Consider the following 18,909-nt stretch of genomic DNA (forward strand, 5'->3'; position numbering starts at 1 on the left):
GCTTCCATTCCTCAATGTTTTTTGCCTAGTTTTAAAGCCAAGTTTGAACTTCTAAAGTACCTTCTATGGAGGTTATGTTCCTATGGACTGAGTACCTTAGCAGAACAAAATGCTGATCCCTCATGTGACTAAATCTTTGTCAATTTGAGGCCTAATTAAAACTGAAGCCAGAGCAGGAGGTTTCCCAGTTCCTGATGCAAGCAAGCAGAGTGCAATCCAGCAGGAGTCTGGTAGCAGTATAATGCACCATGTTCTTGGTCTGCTAACCCCTGCCATGAGTCTGCTGCAAATGTTGCCTTGATGGAGTGAGAGCTGCTATTCAAATGGATAAGGGTAGAAATGTACTGAAACTAATAAGCTCTCCAGAAGAGCTTTTTTGCTGGTTTTTTTCCCTATTTAGACCAGTTGGTATAACCTCATTGGGGTACCCACATGGCCCTCCATCTAACCAAGAATTTAAAAAAAAAGATGAATGAGTCAACTTGAAAAGAAGTATGGAAGCACCATGTAAATTTGTGACAGGATGGGGGAGGGAAGTGGGAAGAAAGCAGCAGTCAAAACCTATTTTGATACTTCCAAAAGTCATCCTTTGGCATGACAATTTCTGTCTAGACCTAACAGAGCATCCTTCACATTGGAGTGATCCAGCCGCTGTGGTCAGAGGATTGGGAGCAAAAAAATAAGGATCTGTGTGTGCTAACTTGTGGTATGATGTCTCAGTCACACAGGGATTGTAGAGGGATACAAACAAAGCAAGACCACCCACATTTCCAGCAAGATGGGGGTGCAAGTAGGGAAACTGTACCCCCAGAAGAGAATGGTAAGGGTTTATTGCCCTCAACCTTGTAAGAGAGTTGTGTGTATTCAACTGTGAACCTGGGGGATGCTGTAACTCTGGGATTAGTTACAGTGTGCTTAGAAATTTATAGCTATTAATTAACATTTCATTCTAATATTGTGGTTTGTGTGTTGTGATACTGATCCTGAATGTATAGTTTACTGACTGCCAGCTAATCACATCAATATTAAATCACTGCTTTCTTTGTTCATGGCTTGAATTAGATCATGTGAACTGAGCAGTTTTTTCTTGTAATGTACCCTAAGAAGACATCCTTTGTCCAGCAGCAAGGTGATTGCTCCTTAGTCACTGCCTTCAGGTGGCTATCTTCAGCTTTGAGTAGGGAGTGGGCTGTCTTAAAATGTTCAGGTTCTGAGGGAAAAGACAAGCCTTCTTGCTGTGTCCCCATGGTAGTTTTCTATTTATGCTGAATGGCATATCTTTAAGTGAACACAAGATAAGTCTTACAAATAGTTGCTTGGGCTCTTCATGCAATCATCTGGTTTGGATTTTAGTCTTCCAGACTAAAAAGGGAGAGACTTCATCTCCCTCAAGAAAAGACTAGCTTATACTAGCAAAGAAAGCAGTTTCTGAAAGTGACAGTCAAGTGGATTTAAAACCCCAAACCAACCAAACAAAAGGACCCCTATTACACTTCCCCATGTAAAATGGTTTCCTCTAAAGTATATGGACTAGAAAAATAATTAATTAACCATTATATGAAATATTATTTTATTCTGAGCCTTGTTATTGCTTTTATAGTTTCTTGAAGGTAATTAAAATTGTGTGGGCTTATAAATTATTTTTTTAACCTACAAAATTGTTTTCCAAAATGAACAAGTGTAGGAAGTTAGTATTGCAGGAGGAGTGTGCTGCAGGTTTGAGTACAGATGAAGAAAGCCACTGAATAGGTACAAAATGTGATGCAAGGAAGAATTATGAATAATTGTCGTGGTTGGTTTTGTGCATTTCCAGTGGCATGCTCTCCAGGCTAGTTCCTAGGTTTCCGGATGGTCTGTGGCAGAGCAATCAAAGATGTGGATCAGAACTGTAATAGCAGGTGGAGGACATCTAATTAAAATAAGCCAGGCAGGCCGTGTGATACTTGTCTCTATTTCCAGGCCTAATATTAGCATGAGATGAATCGTCTCATATAATTACATACTTCCTGATGTTCTTCCAAAGTAGTGCTTCATCCCACACAACGTTGTAGTTGCAAGTTCCTCCTCTTTAAAAGAGGCAAATGCAAATAATCTTTGTAAAAATTATCTTTGGAGGAATTACTTCTTCGGTATGACAGCTTGGTTGTCATCTGCTGAATTCACCCAAATCCTTGTGCTTAACATGGTAAGAGGTCTCACTGGAAGGGAGGAGGTGTGTGAATGAAACTGATTTCTAATGGTAGCAGCACCCCATGCACTGAAAAGGTAAAGCTTGTAAATATTTACAAGGGAAAACCTGTATTGTGGTTTGTTCTTAGTTTCAAGCAACCTACTGATTAATCAACACATACTTAATGTTTACACCTCATTAAGTGTAGCAGTAGTCAGTGCTTTTGTTTCATGTAGACCCTGACATATCATTTGGTGGAAGTGTAATGTAACTCACTTCATGGCTCTTTTCTTTTCCTTTTTAAATTTCCAATGAAATTTCTAGTGAATAAATTAGTAAATTTATCATTTTGTCTATAATAGTGTCACATGGACAGTTTGATGAAATAGCTCATTACAGTCAATGAAGTGAAATATGAGTTCCATCAGCACATTTTCATCAAACAGAGTTACAGAAATTAGCTTGCTGTTATCAAGGACTGTGGAATACAAAAATAAAATTAAGCAAGCTATTAGAGGATAGATTTAGGGAGGGTCCCAATTGAGTTGGAACGTAACTGCCACTGTGGAAAACAGAAGACTGCTGTATGCTTAAATGAATTGTGAAGCATCAGTATTAATTGTAAATGATGTACTTTAGGGACAAAATTAAATTCAGAACCACCTGAGTGTACATGAATATCACACACTGCGCAGCCACTCAACCAGGAATGAATGAAAAGCGAGTGCTTGCTGTTCTGCAAGCACTGTCAAAGTTTGTAACTGAGCTAAACTGTCTTCACCAGTGTTACTTCTGTGACACCATACCAGGCCAAATAGATGGAAATTCTCTACTGTTAAAGTTATCCTTTCTCCAAGTATTTTCCAAAGTCAGAATGGAGAAAGAATCTGACTCTGAAGAATTTGCTGTACTCAACCTGGGAGAATTAAGTACTGAAATAAACCCTTCCATAGTGGGGTGCAGGTCTCTCCTGCCAAACTGAGAAGCTGTTGACAGACAATGAGTTCATTCTTTAAGCACTGATTTTTAAGTCAGTCAATAATCTGTGATCAAGTATGATGTACTTAGGCCTTCTCATTCTTGGAATACTACTTCCAATATTTAACTTTAACCTTGGATCTTCAGCTGACATTTAACATTTTGTTTTAATAAATTATTATTAGACTTTATTTGCTGTGTGCAGAGGGAATTATTTCAGCTGTTTCTACTTATTCATGTTATTTTTGTATGTGGTCCCTTTCTAATTTTACTCCTTAACTAGACTGGGAATGAATTCTCAGTGTCTTGATAATGATGTTACACAGACTAAACAGTCCAGGCAGCCAAATGCCAGTTTCATGTGACATTTTTTGCAGGTGTCATATGTGGTAAAGTTCTTATATATGAAAGAAGAGGAGGCAGCCTAAATCCTGCCAGGCAGGAACTTGAAGGGATTAGCGCACTTAAGGAAGCTTGGAGGCTGCCTGACTTCTTGTTGAAATGAGAACTGGCTCACTGTCATACTTACTTTCTCTTGAAGGTTATTGTCCTAAGTAAATTCAGTTTCACAATTATGACTCAGTCTCTAATGAATTCTAATAGACTAAACTGCCCGCTCCATTTAGAAGCATGCATGTGTAACATTCTCTCCTCCACTGAGTCATAGGACTTGCCTAATTTTGGAGACTAAAATTAAGTTTAATTTTGGGATGGCATTTCCCAAAAGGGACATGAAACTATAAATAATGGAAAGCCGTAACCAGTAAAAACTGTTTGCATTTTGATTGCCCTGTTATGTCTATTATGCAATAGTTTCAAACTGTAGAAACTCAGGCAGTTTTGTAGTTGGGGAATATTGCATGGACTGCCAAATTTAGTAAAATACCCAATTTATCTGTACATGTGGCATCACTTGCTTACAAAAGTAGGATGGTATTTTGTCATTTTCACAGGTCTGCTTCAGCTATCCACAGAAAGCATTCCCACAGCCGTTTCTCACATGTTTCTTTCCACCCTACTGATGGACTAGAAAAGCAAGAGAGGATTTGGGAGATGTGATACAGGTTTTGCTCTTCCCCTGCCACCCTGCTTCCACATTAAAGGAAATGTTACTATCCCTTTCAAAGGGGTCTGACTTCATCCAGGAAGAAGTCAAGATAGAGGAGGATTAAGATATACCGTCATTAGGCTAAGGTGTAATACAGTAAGAGATCCCTATACTTCCACTTGGAAACTTTTTTCCCATCCAATTTAGTGCCAAATTTTTAGAATCAACTGAAGTAAGGTAAGACTTAGAAGCTGAGAATAAGATATTAGAAGTCTGTTGCAGATATACAGGCCTTGAAGACAGAGATTTCTGATAGGCCATAGGATTGGGCAAAAAGTGAAGATAGGCTCAGGCAGAGGAGAAATCAGTGGAAAAGTGTGACTGGTACTTGGTAGGTGTGGATGGCTGAGACTGAGACACTGTTACGGTCATTGCCTCTTGAGAACCCTGTAATGGGAGACAGCAGAGGAGACTTACACCCCAGCTGCTGCCCTCATGCCTGAAAAAACATTTATATATATTTATATTTGTCACTTTCTCTCATTGACATGTGACATGAGACAAAGTTAATAACCTTCTGTGTAAGGGGATATGTATAGTGTATACTTGTATGTAGGCAAAATGAAATTTAGTGTTGAAAAATTTTGAGAGTATCTGCCACCATGGAACCCTAGAGTGGTTTGGGTTGGAGGTACCTTAAAGATCATTCAGTTCCAACCATCCTGCCATGGGCAGGGACACCTTCCACTAGAACACATTGCTCAAAGCCCCATCCAACCTGGCCTTAAACACTTCCAGGTATCATGCATCCACAACTTCTCTGGGCAACTTGTTCCTGTGCCTCACCACCCCCACACTAAAAAATTTCTTCCTAATATCTAAGCTAAACCTATCCACTTCCAGTTCAAAGCCATCATCCCTTGTCCTGTCACTGAATGCGCTTGTAAAAGGTTCCTCCCCAGCTCTCTTGTAGGCCCCCTTTAGGCACTAGAAAGTGCTCTAAGGTCTCCCTGAAGCCATCTCTTCTGCAGGCTGAACAATCCCAATTCTCTCCATCTGTCTTCATAGGAGAGTTGCTCTAGCCTCCTGATCAGTCTTATGGTGCTCTTCTGGACAAATTCACATTTTTGTTCCTATTAAAGCTGCTGATGTCATGGATCTGCATTATAGTTCCCTGAAGGTTATTCTAATGAACAAATCTAGATTCAATTATTCAAAAGTGCTGGAATTCTGCCTGTACAATTTTCACTTCACTAATGGGCTGGGCAGATTCTGATTTTTCTCAAACAGTTCACAAATGAAGCTTAACATCATGTTGTTAACTGCTTTTATTACATTTCCCATAACATGAAGCAAAACATAAATTTTAAATGCAGAAAAATGAAAAAGTCAAATGAATGCAAGTCTGAGGTTTTGTTCGAAATATTCTGGTGTCATTATTGGCTTTTTTTCATTTCAGTTCACATCAGCTTAACACATTTGCATTCTGTCTGTTTATATGACTGACAGCTTAGGAGAATGCAGGGTAGGAGTTAACCTGATTGACTTCTATTTACCTTCAGATAGCCAGGCTCTGGTAAGTGAGTTATATGTGATCATGCAGAATTTCTGGTTCTCAGCTAATTTTTATGTCACATTGCTACCTCTATCAAAGCATAGTATGCACAAAGACACTATTATCATTATTATTTTTTTGCTTCCACTTCATGGGTGTCAATATACTTGCAGTTTGGCCCAAGTGGCATGTAATATGTGTCACAGCCTTCTACACTCTGCTTCATCATCATTTTTTCCAGCTCAAGCTCTCCAACAGATCAGGGGAACTTTAAAGAAGGATGCTGGAACTTCTCTTCAGTTTGCATAGCCTCAGCTTACAATTTCATTCTCATATGTTTCAAGCCAAGTGTTCCACTCCTGTCCTCTGTGACAGAGGATCTTTCACAGCCTGGAAATCAAAGCTGAAATTGTAGCACACCTTCAAGCTTGAGCCTGCAAACGTTGCAGCCGGAGACTTGAATTCCATAAGATCTCTTTTGGATAAATCTACTTGCCCACTGTGGACCAGAGGCAAGCTTTAGGAGCAGGCTGATCTATCAAGTGAGTAAGCCGCTAGTAAAACTGAAAAGAAACCTTTTTAAGACCTGTGGTAAATTGTTTAAATTTCACTGGCTTAATCCCTCAAGTATTAAGCAAACAGTCATGAATTAGGACTTGAGGAGGAATCTGAACAAGATGAGGGTTAGGGTAAATGTTCGTAAAATTAGAATGGTAAAATTAGAATAATAAAACAAATCCAGACTGTTAAGTGGGCTGATTAAACAGTAAGAGCTCATTTTCCCCTTCTGCTATTCTAGTAATGTTATGTTCATTTTAATGACATTCCTATATCTTTCAGGGCTGTAAAAAGTTCTGTACATCTTTCTGACAGCAGTAAGAAGCAAAGGGCATGCAGCAGAGGCCTAAATGACCATATGACAAATTGAAGCAAATCTGGATCTGCTAGACTGGGGCATGATTTAGGACTGGGATGAGAAGCTGGTGTCACTGCTGGAAAATGACATCCAGGACAGATACCTCACTGCTCTTCCTTTGTGCTCTCTGCATCTGGAAAAGAGGGTGATCACAGCATTGTACAAAAGGGCAATTCAAACTGTGAGTTAATTTTGGATGTTCTTTGGATGTTCTCCTTGTGGGAGCTTTTCTGTCTCCATTGACTCATAGAAAGCCTATGATATTCATTGATTAAAAGTGGTGTCTAGGACTGATTAATGCAAATGCTTTAGTTGAGTGGCATGGAACCATAATTTCACTGGAGAATTTAAAGGTTTGGAGAGCTCAGGTGCTGTTCTGGTTTACCTTTATCTGAATAAAATTTAAAGGTCATTACACTAACCAACCACATGCAGTAATCTCTGTGGAAGGACCCATAGTGTGTTTGGATTGTGCAAGTTTAAAGCAAGCTATGGTATTTGGTATTTCCATCATGAGAAATCTGTAATACTGCCATAGGAATCTGGTTTACAACTTTCCTGAGTTTCCATGAGTTTGAGGCACTGTCCCTAAACAGGACTGTCCTGAAACACTTCCAGGCATTATGCATCCACAACTTTTCTGGGCAACCTGTTCAATTGCCTCACTACCTTCCCAGTAAAGAATTTCTTCCAAATATCAAATCTAAAGCTACCCCCTTTCAGTTTGAAACCACTCCCTATTTTCCTGTCACTACAGGTCCTTGTAAAAAGTTACTCTCCATCTTTCTTGTGGCCTTCCTTTAGTTACTGGAGGGCTGCAATCAGGCCACCCTGGAGCATTCACTTCTCCAGGCTGAACAATCCTGATTCTCTCAGAATCCCCTTGTAGAAGAGGTGCTCCAGTCCTCTAAGCATTTTTGGTGGCTCTCCTCTGGACTTGCTCCAACAAGTTCCTGTCCTTCCTGTGCTGGGGATACCAGAGTTGGATGCAACACTGAAGCTGAGGTGTCACCAGAGCAGAGCAGAGGGGCAGAATCCCTCCTTGCCCTGCTGGCCACACTCCTTTTGATGCAGCCCAGGACAGGTTTGGCTTTCTGGGCTGTGAGTGCTGGGTCATGTCCAGCTTCTCACCCACCAGCACCCCCAAGTCCTTCTCTCCAGGGCTGCTTTTGATATGTTCATCCTCCAGGCTGTGTTGATACCATGAGTTGTTCTGACCCGGGTGCAGCACTTGCATTTGGTCTTGTTGAACTGCATGAGGTTCCCATGGGTCCACTTCTTGATCTCATCCAGGTCCCTCTGGATGGCTTCCCAGCCTTCAGTTGTTCCAACTGCACCACTCAACTTGGTGTCATCTGGAAATTTGCTGAAAGTGCACTTGATTTCTTCATCTTAATATCTTCTTCGCAAAGCTATTGAAGAAATTTCCTGTGGTGTCCTTAAATCTCAGCTGTTCTTTAAATCGTGTTATGTGTCTGTTCATCTTATAGAAAGGATAATGTGATTCTGGTATGGAAATAACTCAGTTTTTTCTCCTGTAACTTCAGGAACTAATTGAAATTTCCTTTCCTTTAAATCCTTCTTGAACACTTGAATTGCTCTATTTATACACATTTGTAACAATATGTTTAATAAATGTAACATGTTAATTAATTCAACAGCATGGTTATTCATCCTGTTAATTTTGTAGTGCAATTGTTCAAAGAAAGACTTACAGTCAGGGAAATAGCCAATGACTAATCCAACATCCTGAATGGGATTTTTATTTACTTCTTGAGAGTTAGGGCTGAATCACGTCACCCCCCACAAAAATCCCCACCAATTTCCCCCTGACTTTAAGTGGTGTATGTTTGCTTACATAGAAATAAAATAACAAGAAATCTTGGATTTTTTTTCAGAGAATTGTCTCTAACATAACCACAAAAATATACGGTAAAAAAAATTCAAAAGATATAAAAATCATTCAGTAATGAGACTCTGTTGAATTAGAGATGGGTAAGAATGAGCAAGAGGAACCTAAAAGAATATTAAAGGAATGAAAGATACATACATCCTATCTGAAAAACTATAACAAGCAAAAGGGGTATATTCTTTTTTTTCCTGAAAGAAAAATAAGTATTTGAGAAGAGTGATAGAACCTATGGAAAACCTGCTAGATTTCATTAGCAGGCTTGGATCCTACGATTGTAACTTCTTCAATATCTTTAAAATGAAACGTAAGAAATTGTAAATAATGTAATTGTAAATAAAAAATGTAAGAAATTGTTTGAACCAGGGTTGTTGAAGTCAACCAGTTTTGCTTTTTAGGAACTACTGATTACTCCAAGAAAACTCCTTCTTTATACCTGAGATTGTTCTGTCTTGTGGGTCTAGTGCAGACATATATGCCATTCCAACAAGGGATGCCTTTGACTTTTCCAAATTTTGACTTCTGTTTTGGCAAAACAGAAGAATTTTCCTAAAACCTGAAACCAAATAGATAAGATTGTCTGATCTCGTGTTTCCTTAAGAAAGGTCCTTGAACTTCTAAACAGCCAGATGGGACTTTGACCCAGAGGGGACACTACTAGGCATTTATCCATAGTCTGCTTGTGGTCTTTCTTACAGGTTAGGAGCTAGCAAATACCAGGTTTCCACCAGAAACAAAGTTAAAACCACAGCAGATCATTTGATGTAAATTTGATCAACACAAAAATATGCAGATCTTGAACTGGCCTGTTTAGGAATAAAATTATCTTATGGCCCCTTTTCTGAGTCTTCTGCTCTGCTCTGCATTTAGGTGGTCTTACTTTTGAAACACATGCAGAAAGAAATGAGAGATTCAGAAAAGAGAGAAAGAATTGGTTATGTGTGTCACTTGGGATTGATTCTTAAATTTCTTTGGGACGTAAATAATTGAGTACCAGCAGTATCAGGGAGGGTGGGGATGGTGGGTTGTATAACCTTTCAGTGGAGACAGGAGCATTGCTGTCCCATTTGCATATGATATTAAGTGTAACACAAAAGGAGAGAATGGATATCCTGGGATAGACTGTTCTAATGGATATCCTGGGATAGACTGTTTTAATGGTCTGGTAATTAGGGCATCTCTGTGGTAAATATGAGTGTCTTGATAAGATACCTGATATGATATGGGCAGCTGGAAAAAGAGAATTTCATTTCATCTCTCAAGAAACAGTTATTCAGAAAACTGAATTACAGGATCTCCCAGAAAGTACAAGGGCAAGAGGAAGGGGATAGAAATGGATATATGTATTTTCTGTTTATTTTTTTTAAACTTAACTGGGAGCATTTGCTAGTTTATAAGCATTTCTATCAGTAATGTTAACTGAATAAAGACTTTGGGGAAATTAATTAATTACTAAAAAAATCCAGTTACCCTGGTATACAAAACAGGTCAAGTTTGCTGACAGCCCTGTCAGTAAACTGATCCCATTCTATATAAAAATTTCCTTTCCAGAAAATCTTAAGCAGTTTTATTGCTGCAATCTCATCTGATGTCCCTGGTTTCTACTAATTAATTAATTATTTTTTTATGACAAAGAAATATTTTTAAGCTTTTCATTATGTGGGTCTACTATTGAATATCAAGTGTTTTGGCTTTTAGCTAAGTGTCAGTAAGCAGATCAGAAAGCATCAGGAAAGGCTGGATTAATTAAACACAAGCTTTGATCTCTTTCTCTTTTCTCTGCTATGTTTTTAAGTAGTCCTTTGGGTTTTGGTTCATTACTAGCTTTTGTTTGTAGATAAGGTTAAGTGCTAATGTGCAAGGTGTTTGTGCAAAAAATAGGAAGATTTACAAAATGTTTCGTTACGGTGCCCATAGCTACCCACATTTGAACAGCAATGTATAAAGTGCTATACAGACAGTTAGTGAATGATAGTTTTTGCCTCAGCTCACAACAAAGTGTAACTTTTGAGCTTCATCTTTATTTTTAAAGGTGTCTGAGATATGCTAGTATACATTGCTGTGCTATATTTGAAAAAATAACACATGATGATAGTAGCATACAGTGATTTTTTTTGTTTGCTTTTAAACAATATTTTCCCCCAGAAATAATTGTTTAGAATCTTGGAGTGGTGGAAAGCCTTTAGGTTGGAAAGTCTCTCTGGAGATCATCTGGTACAAGCTCTAGCTGAAAGCAGGCCATTGGACTGTGTTAATCAGGGCCCTCTCCAGCCAAGTCTTTAATATCTCCAGCAAAGGAGATCCCACTACTTCTCTGAAAACCTCTTCCAATGTTTAACTGCTCTCACAGTAAATAACTTTATGTAATACCCCAGGTTCTGCATGTTGCTTTTTGCTCTGTCACTTTCCTTCCTTTGGGAGAGAGTGCTTACATCCTCTCTGTGACTGCCTCTCTTAGGTACTAGAAGGATAATTTATACTGCTCCAGTCCCATTTCAGCTGTTGGCTTTTTAACATTTTGTTTTAACATCTGGCATAGTTTAGTTTAATCTTAATCGAGTAGATTATTAATGATTACGATGCTCACTAAAACCAAAACTGTTAAATGGAGAGAAGAGCCAGTATCCCCTTTGCCATTTATAGAAATAATTCATTTCCTATCCCAGGGAATAAAACTGCAAGGGATCAGAAAGGTGTTCTCCACTATATCATCTACTTTCTGTAAAGAAAAGGAAAAGTTCATTGTAAGGCATCCTTACTTTACCTCTGAAATTAAGCAAATTCTAGCTCATAGAAATTCTTCTTGCAGACACAACAGTGTGACAGGTGACTCTGGCTTAGTGCTGCCCATGTCACTTTGCATTAGAAAATACAATGTGACAGACATTGTATTTTCAATGAGTGATATAAAATGTCAAGTAAGACACTTGTCAAAAATGAAATTTGGACCTCTTCTGTTTAAATGTAGCAAAAGAAACTGTGTCTTAAAACCAAGTTTGGCAGCCTGGGTTTTGTTTGGTTCTCCTTTTCCCCCACTAAAGGTGACCTAAGAATAGTAACTTCTAAATAGTTACAAAGGTTTTTATAAATTTATACTGACAAGCTCTCTCAGTGATGATCAGGATCTGTCTTCATCAGGAGGCAAGGGGACTTTCAGTCGCATTTCTTGCTCTGTGTACACCTGAAATCACACTTTCCTGCTCTGGAGGTAACAATTCCTGCATTCCTAATGCTGCCCTATAGATTGTCTCCAGCACATTCCCATGTGAAAGCAACAGAACTGTGCAGCTGCCTTAATTTCCCACTTTTCCCATCCCTACTGTTCCCATCAGCAGGAAAGCCTCCAACACTTGGATAAGATGCATAACAGTGTTTCTGTGCCTTAAAGTGTGATTATTTGTATAAACCCTTGGACCAGTTTCATCTCTAAGGAGATAAGGATGCTCAGCAAGTGACAGAACTTGATCTTACACAGTGTTATAGTCATAGTTTACAAAATCAGATCGTGGTCCTGTCAGGTGCACTTTTAGCCCTGTGGGAGAAAAATTGTGTCCCGGACTTTAGGATATATAACAAGTAGATGATATAAAAAATAATGTAAATTCATAGTTATAAAATACAAGTAAAAGACAATATTTGAAGTGATTCACAAATAAGATTTTTATTATTTGAAAAATATTTATTGGCTAAACAACTCTTAGAGGGTTTTATTGTTGACTTTGGGAAGCTGGACTATGACAAAGGTGCATGTCTACAAGGAAGTTTCCCTTTAGATATTCTGGAAAAGATCTTTCCATGACTGCTCTTGCTGTGCAGTGTTGCTTTATTCTTCAGTGCATCCTGCAGTTCTGCCCGAATTTTCTGTGAGAGATCTAGCCCAGACACAGAACTTCCTCCATAAACTCTGGTTTTGATAGATTAGTGGACAGACTTGTTGAGTTCCAAATAAGCAGTAGAAATTGTTAGTTAGAAATTGTGTATTAGACCACATACACTTGCACTTCTCTTTACATGAAAACATTCTTCATAATTTTCATTTATGAATAATTTTAATACCACATAAGATGAATTTTTGAAATATATACTTTGTTTGTTAGCTGAGTGCAAATAAAAACAGTGATTTAAAACAAAACCACCTGCTTCTCCTGGTGTTTATGAACATGAATGGAATTAAATTAATTTCTGGGATGCTTTCTAGATAGTAATGCCTTTGTGCCATGATGTAGCTACATAGATTTAGATGTCAAATTTAGTGTGAGGGAAGGCAATCTGTGACAATAAGGCACTTAAACTATTATGTGGCACTTAAACTATTTTGGTTAATTCTGCAGCAGATGTAAAGTGATGACAAGGAATACATATAGATCTCAACTCCTCCTCTGGTTATTTCTCCTGCCTGCTAAGGACTCATCTCAAAAAAAACAAAGGAAGCCAGATTTGCCAAAATCAGTAAAATAAGACATTATGAATTATGCTGCCATCCCAAAGCTTATTACTAGTATGGCATAGGCTGGCTCATCCTGCCTAAAGATAAAATGGACAAGTACAAATTAGGGGGTGATGTAGCCAAGAGTGGTCTAGGTTAGGAGGCAGAACTCTTTCAGCTATGAAATGCAAACTGTGTACTATGAAAGGACCTTTGATTTCTGGCTCAAAAAACCCAACCAAAAATCTTGGGGGAAGGAGAAGATTTTGAAAATACAAACACTGCTACCTCCTTCATTTGGGTTGGAGCTGTTGGACTGACATCAACATCCTGACCCATTTCATATACCAGATATTGAAGCTTGATTCTTCACTGCAGCTCCTTTCTTTCTTGGTGTTCCTTATGTTCTGAATATTATAATTTTCAGCAAGCATTCACATAGCTCTTTTTGCTCTTCCTTACTTCCTCTGTGCAAGGATTCTTTTATAGGTCAAGCAACATAATGTATTGTGGTGCTTCAGCAATGCCAGCTGTGGCTCCATGTGTTCCATACCCTAAATAAAACACGTAAGGCAAGTCCTTAGGTCACACAGCTGAATATCTGTGATCAATCTTTGCCATGCTGGGGTGTCTCAGTCATATACAGTGTTACAGACCATGGTAACAGTCAGCATCCTTCAGCTAGGATTTTGCAGCAAGAATAATAAAATATACAAATACATAATTTTTGCACTTCTTGCCACAAACACATAAATCTTCTAAGGACATTAACATATTTCCACGACCTGATGTATGGAGTAACTTGTAAAGTATGATATCTAGAGGAAAAAACCCATTATTTTTCTCTTAACACATGAATGGATGCTGTTGCTAGCAATTTTAAAGAGATGACAAATCTTCTCAGATCTGGTGCAAAAAGACCCAGTGTTCTGGGCTGCAAAATCTTCATTCTCTGCAAATGCATTTTATTAGAAGAGATTGTGGGATGGTAAAGGGGATGGCACTCAAAAGGTTATTTAGAGAAAGGGGAGTAAAATGTAAGTAATTTACATTATGTCATAAAATAGACTTTTACAAACAGGTTTGAGAAATTACATAGTGCTCATGCAATCGGTTTCGTCAACTCCCAAAAACTGTTCACTAACCATGAGTGAAAAAGGGAAACATACTCAGTTGAAGGAAAATGCCAACACATTTCTCAGTTGTTTCAGATGTTAAATAACTACATGTTTTTGCAGCATATGTTCCCATGACCTTTATAGCATGGATTGAAGGATATTTTCATAGGATGTCAGAAAACTTCTCATAAAGGAAGAAATTACATATTTTCAACCTGCCCACCTTCTGAATTGTGAAGCAGCATTTAATTGGAGGGCTAACAGCACAGGCTGTACCCTGTATAGCTGAAGTACAAATCCTATTTGTCATGAGCCTCTCCACTATGGAAAATAGGTCATCCTTAAGCATTAAGATTAGGGTTCTGCAGACCTGTTTTTATCCTTGATTCTGCACCTGACTTAGTCCTTAATTTTTCAGCAAATCATTTTTATTCCTCTGTGTTCAGAAGTCTAAAGCCATGGTGTTTGGTCACCCCTTATTGTAGTTCAAACCTGAGGCCATCTTCTGTTCTTTGGAGAGGATCTGGCACAGTGTGCCCCTGATTCTGTGAGGGTCACATAAGTGCTACTGCATTGTCATGCAGTATTGTTTCTGGATCTGTCTTTGCTGAAAGGACAGGCATTGGCTTGAGGCACACATGGTAAGCTTCATGTGTATAAAAAATGGAGGAAGTTCTGTGTGTGTGAAAATAATTAAGCAATTACATGTGAGGAAGATACAGGAGGAGTGAATAAAGAAGGCAGGAGCTTGAAGGCACAGGCATAGGAATCATTCTTACCCAGTATCCAAACACTGGGTGAGTTTCAGTAAGCTGGTCACGTGTGTATCTGGAGAGGTAAATCCTTCTTTTGGCTGTTGGGATTCTCTCTAACAATACAACAGAGTAAAATTTGATCCCAAACTACCAAATCAATTAAAAAAAAAGTAGCAATATTTAGATTAATAAAAGTGTCGGGTCCGGCTGTCTCTCTGCCCCGACATGGGTAGGGTGGTTCTTGGGTGGCACGCGTTTCAAAGGACGAGTCTGGACTCTTCAGCTTTTCAGTCTTCAGATTGTTTATTGTTTCTTATCTACAAAATTTTCTGTCTGCCCAACAGAGGTCTGATCTGCAAGGCAGCCACAGGCACTCTGACCACCCACGAGGCGGTCTTGTCTTTTTATACTAAAATCTACGTATATGATATTTACCTTTATTTTACAATACTTTTCACCCATGTTAGCAAGTGCACTTTCACCATAAACCAATCCCCAAGTGCCAATATCACCACAGAAGATGGAGGACAAGAAGAAGAAAGAAGAAGGACGAGACACGCCCTGATCCTTCCATCTTGTCTCCATAACCCCCCTGTACCAAAAACCTTGAAGTTTATATTTCATCCTCTAAATGTGTCCCTTTTACACCCTTCATGCTAAAGTGATTCTCAAGTCCTCAAACTGCTGTCACTTCTGTGGATGGATCAAAATCAAGCCACCAAACACTCTTGGCAACATTCCAGGATTTCTGAGACCCCCAAGGGTTCTCCTGGCATCTCTGGACATCGGGAACGATGTGCTGAGATCCCACATAAAAGTTGATGCAATAAGGAGGTATAGAAATACCCTCCTTTTTCTTAGGCTTTAGAATTCAGAACTGGAGACTCTCAAGGTTTTGGTGTATGCAGTCAGCACATGGAAGCATTGGTTATATATTTATACATTGAATAATATACACATTTATCTTCTGTATCATACCAGTAAAGGAAATGAAGAACACATATTCTGTGAAATAATACAAGAAGCAGTTTTGTCCTAGACTGGATGAAAACATTTTTTCTAATATAAACCTAAAGAAAAATAATACTTTTGTGGAAGTAGAAGGGGAAAGAGGAGGTATTCAATGGTTTACTTCTGGCAATATCTTCTGCACATCCCATTCAATGCAATATAAACTGTGCTTATGTCTTCAGAATCATGATGGCAATAAGCTGTGATTAATACACCTTTAATGTCACATGCAGGAAGACAAATTCTTCACTTAGAACTCTACCAGCCTACAGATGGGCTGACAGTCTGAAATGCAAATCTCCTCAAAATTCTCTGTTTTGCTTAACCTTATCTCTAACTTTTCTGATTAAAACCCTTTTTTTCTTTTAATTACATAAGACTTTCATTTAATTTGTAGTCATATGAAGGTGGATGTGGTTTTTCCAGATGATAGGTTTTGGAGCCCAACTGCTTCCCATTTTAGACAGAGTAGTTGGTTATCTCTAGGGTTGGAGACCAGAATAAGTATCTTTTCTATGTTACTTTGCAAAAAGATATGGTTTCTGATTAGATTAATGTGCATGTTCTCATAGTATTTTTCTTAATGCCTCTGAGTTTCCAATGAAAATAATTTTACCATGCAGGATTCCATGACTGTAGATAATTCTTAGATTTAATCAGAGAGTACTCACCACTGTATGTGAGGTAGCATGTACAGAGTATCCAAAGAAGTGAAATTTTTTGTTATGGGGAGAAACAAGCTAACAAGCAAAATCCTCCCAAATAACCCCCAGCCTAATTTTAAGCTGGGTGCTTCACTAGATTGCAATATATTTGGTCTCCTTGCTATTTTTGTGCAAGTCTGGGACACTGAGAGACAGTTTATGGCAATATCAAGAATAGATCTGTGAATGAGAGGGATTAATGCCCAGTATGGAATGATAAGTTTCTAGAGTCTTCCCAAGATTAATTTCACACTTCATAATTTCTTGTGGAAGAGTTGTCCAGAAAAGGCTGAATCAATGCAGTGAGATAGGTTGCTTGGTTAAATAGGAACTTGTTCTTACTCTTGACCAAAATGAACCAACATCTGCTTTGATGTAGTCTTGCTAACTTTACAATGGTGCATGTAACTCCCCATGAAATTAGGTTGGGCTGAAGCTGGCCCCTAGAAAATTTAGAAAGTTTGCACCTTCCCATATTTTAAAAAAAGGGGCAGAAATCCATTTTCTTAGCTCCTGACATTAACTGCTCAGTCATCATCGTTTTTTTAAATGAAATGTCAATTTTAAAAAATGGTACTATTTTCTGCATTAATACAGGAAAATGTACTTTCAATAGTAAAACTGCATGAAAGACATCTCTGCTCCTTTTCTTACCAGCTGTGACTGTCAGCACTTTGCCTTGGTGTTTACAGCTATCACATCTGGCTAAAGATGTGACTTAGAAGACCTATCCTGGTGAGAGGTCAGGTAATAGTTGGAAAACAGGTATGATGCAATTACTCTGGTGTTTCTTGACAATCATATTCAACTTCCTCCAACAGCAGATAGATCAACAGGCTACTCCATGTGTGTCTGGATAATAGAGTAGGAGAGCAGTAAGTATCTAGTGGAGAGGGCACGTTAAAGGCTGTCAGCTTTTAGGACTGATGGAAGACCCTTTCAACATCATTAGGGAAAGAAGATGTTGAACTTCTTCCTCAGTTTCTTTGTTCTGTATAATTTTTTTTTTTTCCTTAGTGAGTACTGAGAATAACTCTTCAAAGCCCAGTGCAGTCATGCTGTGATTCCCAGTCTGGTTCTGCACAATCTAGCTTACACCTGAGGCACTGTAACTATATTAATGCAATACTCTGCCCCAGCTAATTAACTCTGAGCTAGCTCACTCTTCTCAAAATAGTGCTGTAAAGCATCTAAATATTTACTTGTGAGGAAGAAGTTGGTGTACTGGAGAGCCATGGCCCTGCTTTCCACTTCTCCCATTAGTACCATCCAATTACTTACATTTGTCCCAGCACCTGACAGGATTGCAGCTACTTAGCTGGCTTTGTTCACTTGGAAATTGTGAGGAGGAGGTTTTGGGTAAGCACTATACAAACAGTGAGCTTAGAGATAATTTGCAATGTAGATAGACATGTACCATATGGATAGACAAAACAGATGGTGGGTGAGGGAGGAGGAGAGTTAGGAACAGAAGCACAGAACAGTGAACAGATTTCCTCCCAGTTGTCCTAGAGTCTAGTACAGGGTCAAAATTAGAGCTCAAATTCCTTGGCCTGAAGGCTGGTTTCTTATCAGTATTGCTTAAGTCAGGGAGCATTCTTTTCTTATTCCTTGAACTCATTTGCTCACTTTGAGTATTGCTATTACCTCCCAGAGAATTTAAACCGGAGTTTGTCTTTATGTCCGAAAAGTTTAGAGATTTTCTATTCACAGTGGTTCTCATCAGGAAAGGTCAGAATAAATGACATTTTTCATAGTCAGTCTAGTTTAAAACCTGGCCATGGTTCATGCATAACAACAGCAACAATTTGCATTTATATAGCACCTTTCCTCCCTCAGGACCTCACAGTGCTTTATAAACCATATGTGGGAATAACTTCACTGAAATAACAGTGGAAAATCCTCCTTGAAGTCCTGCAGCCTGGGGGATAGCTGAGGGGCAGCATACAGCCCAGCGCTGCTGCACAGCCCACAGAGGAAAGCATTGGAAAGGTGCTGTTTCTCACTACACAATGCTACTAGATAAAGGGAAAACACGGTTAAATTGCATAGGAGAAAATTTGGCTTGAATGCACTTTGAGAGGGTATTATTCCCACAGAAAGAATTGTGAAAACATTTCATGATCACTGGTCATCAGGGCTTTGTTTTTCTGCTGCTGCTGTAGGATGATACTCTGACAGTACAAGACATTATTGTACTGGCTCAGGGTGAACATATCCATCCATATATTTCAGTGTTCACACTGCCCTCAGTCAGTATATTTATTTGGGTTGAAGCTTCCTAGCAAGCAATGTTTGGTAATATATATGGTCCCAATT

The sequence above is a fragment of the Agelaius tricolor genome, unplaced genomic scaffold, assembly GCF_023055355.1.
Source record: "Agelaius tricolor isolate 1412-34295 unplaced genomic scaffold, bAgeTri1.0.p SCAF_6, whole genome shotgun sequence".
In the NCBI taxonomy this organism is placed as follows: domain Eukaryota; kingdom Metazoa; phylum Chordata; class Aves; order Passeriformes; family Icteridae; genus Agelaius; species Agelaius tricolor.